Raw genomic sequence first — 7,397 nt, 5'->3', positions numbered from 1 at the left:
CATAATACCTTAAACATGAGTAGAAATATATACATAGTATAACAAAATTAACTTTAAGTTTGTATCAATAGACTAAAATCTATACCAATGTAAAACATTTTAAACAAGTTGTTGCTCTTTAGAAGTAAGTTCCTTAATCTACCATTTCATCCTATCATATCTATATCATATCCCCTTTTTATCTTTAGAAAGAGATTGCATGTATAATCATCCCATTTTAAATAAAATAGTGGTTTTTCTCTGTCCCACATCAGAGGGCTCTTCTGATTTGGGACACAAGAAACTCTTAAACTTTTCTTTTAACAATATGTTAAAATGAGAAGGAGTGAGCCAATTCCATCTCCAAAGCCAGCTTGATAATTTTGGGAATTTGGGGGTAGTTTCTCTTACTACTTCCTGCTGGAGGGGGGCGCTGTATCTTATGGGGATACAAAGAAAATTTTAGGATTATGGAGTAGTCCGTGAGGGTGAACCTCTGAGCCAGTTGCCTTGAAACCATTCTGGATGTTGGATCATCTGGGCCATGGTGTCATCGGAGACCTTTCAGGTGGTCTTGGCTGATCAAACCTGATGTATCTTAATCTGGAACAAATCCACAGCCTCTGGCTTTCTGTGGAAACAAAAGCAGAGACTCTTTTCCAAAGCAACATATCCTTATATCCAAATTTTGAAGTCAAGTTACTTTAAAATTTACATATTTATTTAACTTAACAGCTTTTACGATCAAATCTTTTTCTGTAGTTAAAAATTCCAAAGACAAGACAAACCAGATTCTCTGTGTAATATCCATCTTTGTAAGACTGAAACGCTGCTGTGGCTGCTGGCTCCGCCCACCTCAGTTTTCCAACATGGCGGTGGTACAGTTTACCGCCAGCTCTGGGTCTGGAGCCATGTGTACCATCAACTATCAGAAGCAGTTCTATCAAAGCTGTGCATAGCCCAGAAACTTTTTTTTTTTAAACTAGCAAAGGCTAAATCCACCACGCAGCAGAGTAAAGTGTCGCTTATAGATTCCTCATTCCCGCCACACTGCAGGTCAGACGCACACGCCAGGAACCCGCCATAGTAGCTCAAACTGGCAGGCTGCCGCTAACTTGAGAAAGACAACTAGGAAGCTGTTTTTAGCTCCGTCTTAGAATCTTTTTTCTCAGGTTTTAGGTGGAAATTCTTACCAATACATTGGGCGCCATTTGTAGTTAGATTTTCCTGCCTGGCCCAGTCAGGACAAATCTCTCTTACCCGCCAGTCCCACAGTCGCCCAGACCCAACCAAGAAAGCACACAGAAACTTACATTGTTTACAAACTGTATGGCTGTGGCAGGCTTCTTGTTATCTACTTTTTCTATCTTAAATTAACCCATTTCTGCTAGTCTATACTTTGCCACATGGCTTGTGGCTTACCAGTGTCTTTACATGTTGCTTTTCATGGCGGCAGCTGGCGGTGTCTCCTCTCCAACCTTCTACTTCCCAGAATTCTCTTTTTCCTTGTACCGCCTATACTTCCTGCCTGGCCACTGGCCAATCAGAACTTTATTTACACAGAGCAATATCCACAGCACCTGTGGATTTAAGTACTTCATATATTTTGCTACTAATATTCCATTGTGTACATACATGTTCCACATTTCATTATCTACTTATTAGTTAATGTGAAATCTTAGCTGTTTCTGTTTCCTGATTATTATGAATAAAGCAGCAATGAAAATTGATGGGTAAGTGTCTATTAAGTAGGTATTGTGTATCCATTTCCACTGAGATTGGAATATTCCATCCTGCAGGGAAGCCCCTTGAGCTTAAACAACTCAAAATAGCTTCAGGACGTCCCTGAGACTGGCCACATTACCTAGGTCTCTCTTTCCCAACATGTAAACAAGCTAACAGGTTGAGATTCCCTCTCAGACAAGCCAAGCTTCAAAGAAGATTCTCAGATGAGACAAGCTTCAAGGAAGAATCTGAGACCATACTAGCTACCAGGAAAAAAAAAAATTGCCAGGATGCCTGAAAGATGTTTAGACCAGCTGAGTCACTTGGAAGGGACACTCTCCAGCCTGTTGAGCTGCCTGCAGGCTGTGAAGTATGCAACAGGTTCCCAGTGTTTATGAACTGTCACCCACCTGTCACCCACACCAGTGTGGGCTTTGGTGACACAGCTGTCTTTGAGTTCTTTCTGCTCCTGTAAGTGACCCCTCACCTATATTCCCATAAGTAATACAGATAAAACTCATGGTTAGCCAAGTTGGACTTTGATGGTATCTATACTTTGATCTGTTGTGAAATTCTAGTTTGAGGTGAGTAGACATGTATAGGGTCTCCCTAGGAAGTGTCTTGTTACATAGCAGTAAGATACAGAGTCCTGTGGGAATATGTCCAGGAGTGGCATAATGGATCACCCAGCAAATTTATTTTTACCCCTTTTGCAGAAACTTCACACTTATTTCTCTAGTGGCTATGCCAGTCTGCACCTATACAAACAGTGAATAAGTGAGGTCTTCTTTCTCCAGTGCCACATATTCGTTTTAATTTGTTTTTCTGATCTTAGCCATTATGAGTGGGGTAAAGTGAAATCCCAAGGTAGCTTTATTTTGAATTTTCTTCATGGATAAAAATATTGAAATGGATAAGTGAGACAATTGAATAGCTTGAACTGTTTGGGAGGCACCCAGGCAGTGGGTCCTGGACCTGTCCTTAGTGCATGAGCTGGCTGTTTGGAAACTTGGGCTTACACAGGGACACATGCTCAGCCTGGAAGGAGGAGACTGGACCTGCCTGTACTGAATCCACCAGGTTTAAATGAATTCCCAGCGGAGTCTTGGCCCTGGAGGATATGGGAATGGAGGGGAGGGGCTGAAGGGAAGGTGGGGGTGGGAGAACCCATGGCTGATGTGTAAAATTAGAACACAAATATAACAAATTTTTAAAAAAGAAAAACAAAAAAGAAAAGAAAAAACATTGAAATTTAAAAGGAGTAGTTTTTTTTCTTTCATTGAAAATAGATTCCTTATACAATATATTCTGATTAAGGTTTTTCCTCCCTCTACTCTCCTAGTTCCTCCCCACCTCTCTTGCCCTCTGGATCCAACCCTTTATGATTCTCCTTAAAATAAAACCAAAAAACTTCTAAGTAATAATAATAAAATATAATTATATAAAGTGAAAAACAAAGAAGCCTGAATAGGAAAAACAAACAACAAGAAGGAAAAAGGCAGAAGAAAAGGCACAAGAAACAGATATGTACACAGAGACACACTCGTTTTCACATTCAGGAATCCCTCCCCCCCCAAAAAAAAATACTCACAAAATCAAAAGATATAATACATACTCAAAACACTCTTTCTGCCTCATCTTCTACAGGGTTCTCTGATGGGGGGGAGGGGATGAATTTGATGGAGACATCACTGTTAGGACAGAGTGTTTCAAAGTCTCTCATTCTGTCTATTGTCTGCATGTGAATCTTTGTATTTCTTCCTATCTGCTGAAGAGAGAAGCTTCTCTGATGATGGCTGAGCAAGGCACTGATCTATGATATAGTATATATACTGTAAGAGTTCCCTGGTGCAAATTTGAGGAACAATTATGTACACTGTCATATCATGTTTTATCATATAATATCCTCAGCAAATAATGGCACTTTGACTTCTTCCTTTCCAATCTATAGCCCCATTGATCTTCTTTGGTTGTCTTTCTCCTCTAGCTAAGACTTCAAATATTATTGTGAGTGGGTATGGAAAGAGAAGCCAATCTTGTCTTGATACTGACTTTAGTGGAATTGCTTTGAGTTTATCCATTTAAATTGATCTTGGTTATGGGTTTGCTGTAAACTGCTTTATGTTCAGGTATGTCTTTTTATCCCTAGTCTTGCCAAGATTTTTATCATAAAAATGTTTGGATTTTCTCAAAGGCCCTTGTTGTTCAAATCTTAGATGTTGGTCTTTTAATAAAAAAACACAGAGCCAGATATCAGGGTGAAAGCTGAAAGATCAGAGAACCAGCCACTAGTTCTTACCTCTACAAAATCCTCAACCTAAAGAAAGTGTGTTCTTGTCTCCTCATGCCTTGTATACCTTTCTCTGCCCAGACATCACTTCCTGGGATTAAAGGCATGTGTGCTTCCCAGTACTGGGATTAAAGGTATGTGCCACCACTGCCTGGCTCTGTTTCTAGCATGGCCTTGAACTCACAAAGATCTTCTGCCTCCCCTGAGTGATAGGAGTAAGGGTATTCACCATCACTGCCTGGCCTCCATGTCAAATCTAGTGACTGGCTCTGTCCTCTGATCCACAGGCAAGTTTATTAGGGTCCAATAATATATATCAACAAAGGACTTTCCTGTATCTATAGTGTAGATTATGTTTATCAATGTATATATGCTAAAATGAACTCAGATCTATGTGATGAAGCTTACTTGATTGTGGAGGAGTATAGTTTTGATATGTTCTTAGATATGCTTTACAAGCCTATAATTCTCTTTCTTTGGTGTTTATTTGGTTTGGGTATCAGAGAAACTGTGGTCTCATAAAATGAATTGTGCAATATTGCTTCTGTTTCTTTTTTTTTTCTTTTAATGAAATAGTTTGAGGAGTATTGGCCACTAAAATAAGGAACAGACAAGGTTTTCCACTCTTTCCATATCTATTCAATATAGTACTTGAAGTCTTAGTGAAAGAAATAAAACAACTGAAGGTAATCCAGGAATACAAATTGGAAAGGAAGAAGTCAAAGTATCATTACTTGAAGATGACATGATAGTTTATGTAAGTGACCATAAAAATTCTTCTTGGTAACTCCTACAGATGACACTTTAAACAAAGTAGGTGGCCTGAGAAAGAAATTGGAAACAACTCCTTTCACAATAACCTGAAATAATATATCATGGGGTCACTCTAACCAAGCAAGTGGAAGACTGTATGATAATAACTTCAAGTCACTGAAGAAGATATCAAAGGTCATAAAGATCTCCCATGCATATGGATAGGTAGGATTAATTTAGAAAAATGGGCCATTCTACCAAAAGCAATCTGTAAATTCAATGCAGTCCCCATCACAATTCAAACACAATTCTTCACAGAATTTGAAAAGATAATTCGCAACTTCATATGGAAAACATACCCAGAATATCTAAAACATTTCAGAATAAAAATAAAAGAACCACTAAAGAACCACCCTCCCTGATTTCAAGTTGTATTACAAAGCTATAGCAATGAAACCCACATACTATTGGCATAAAAACAGCCAGATTGAGCCATGGAACTGAACTGAAGACCCAGAAATAAATTCACATACCCATGGACAATGAATTTTTGGTAAAGAAGCCAGAAATACACAGTGGAAAAAAGATATCATCTTCAATCAATGATGCTGGTCAAACTGGATATCAGCATGTAAAATGTAAATAGATCTATACTTACCACTCTGCATAAAAACTCAAGTCTAAATTTTTCAAAGACCTCAACATAAACCCAGATATCCTGAATATGATAGAAGAGAAATACAAGAATAGCCTTGAACTCATTGACACAGAAGATTTTCTGAACAGAACACAAATAGTTCATGCACTAAGATCAATAATTAGTAAATCAGACCTCATGAAACTGAAAAGCTTTTGTAAGGAAATGACACTGTCATTAGGACAAGTGGCAACCTACAGAATGGGATAAGATGTTTACTCCATCCACATCTGATAGAGAACTAATATCCAAATATACAAAGAACTCAAAAAAATAGAGACCACAACCCCCCCCAAATAATCCAATTTAAAATGGGGTACAGATCTAAAGAGAATTTTCAATAAAGAAAAGTCAAATGGCTTAGAAAAACTTAAAGAAATGTCCAATATCCTTAGCCATCAGGGTAATGCAAATCAAAAGGCCTCTGAGACTTCATCTTATATATATATCAGAATGGCTAAGATCAATAACACACGTGACAGCTCATCTTGGCATGGATGAGGAAGAAGGAGAACATTCCTCTATTGGGGGTGGGGATGAAATCATGTGCAGTCCCTATGGGAAATCAATATAGCAGTTACTCATGAAGATGGAAACCAATTTTCCTCAAGACCTAGCTATACCACTCCTTTGAGCACATACCCAAAGGAAACTCCACCTTACCACAAGGACACTTGCTCAACCATTTTCATTTGTGCTCTAGTCATATAAGCAGGAAATGGAAACAAACTAGGTGTCCCTCAACAGAAGAATAGAAAAGAAAATGTTGGATTATTAGTCAGCTGTCAGAAGTGACATCATGAAAATTTCAGGTGAAAAGACAGAAGTAGAAACAAAATTCATCTTGAGTGAAGTAATCCAGACCCATATATATATATATTTGTTTATATGTGGATATTAGCCATTAAGTAAATGATAACCAAGCTACAATTCATAGACACAGAGAAGTTAGGCATAGAAGAAGGGACTTGGGGGGGGGGGGGCACATGGATCTCCCTGGGAAGGGGAAACAGAAATGTTTTGTGGATATAGAGACTAGGAGCATTTAGAGACCTGAATGGGTAGATCAGGTAAGGAGGTGGAGAGGAGATAGGATTGACAGAGATAATACAGGGAGAGATAGTTGGAATGATATGAAACTTAGTACAGTAGAAACTTTCTAAAATATATGAAGGTGATCCTAATGAGGTATCCTAATAATGGGAAATAGTGAGTTTTAACTGGCCATCTCTTTACCCAGGAAAGCTTTCAATAGCAGGACTAAGCTGTACTCAATTAAGTTCTTACCCAAGAGGATTCCATGGATATCCCCAAACTAAGACAATGGGTTGCTCTTCACAAACTGACAAAAGTGCCCACACAACTCATTCATTGAACATGGAGAAATCGAGCCAATGCCTACTTTGTGCCTTCACCCCTATGTTCTAGTGTCTCAGGTCAGGGACAGTGCTCTGCAGGCTGCCACAAGAAAAACATAAACACCAACCTAGCCATAAAAGTTTTGACCTATAATCTGTTGTGCCTGCTAGATATGCTAGAGCAATGGTGGTACAGAACATGTGGGAATGGCCAACCAATGTATGACTTGATTTAAGGACCCTCCACAAGACATAGCCAATACTTGATACTGCTTAGGTTACCAAGAACCAGAGAATAGACAGCCCATGGACCTAGGACCACACCAAATGCGACTAGTCTAAAAAAAAATGATATCAATAGAATGACTCCTAATGATATTCTGCTATACTCATAGATCAGTGCCTTATTCAATTGTCATCTGTGAAGGTCCCTCCATCAGCAAATGGAAACAGATCAGAGACTAAACAGTAGGAATTATTCACAGAGTCTAAATAAGATGCCTCCATCTAATCCCTTCCCTCAGAGATCGGTGGAAGAGGAGACAAAAAAAGTTTAGTAGCCAGAGGGAATGGAGGATATCAGGAGAACAAGGTT

Source organism: Onychomys torridus, chromosome 6 (genome assembly GCF_903995425.1).
Source record: "Onychomys torridus chromosome 6, mOncTor1.1, whole genome shotgun sequence".
Taxonomy (NCBI): domain Eukaryota; kingdom Metazoa; phylum Chordata; class Mammalia; order Rodentia; family Cricetidae; genus Onychomys; species Onychomys torridus.
Note: the sequence above shows the minus strand (reverse complement) of the source record.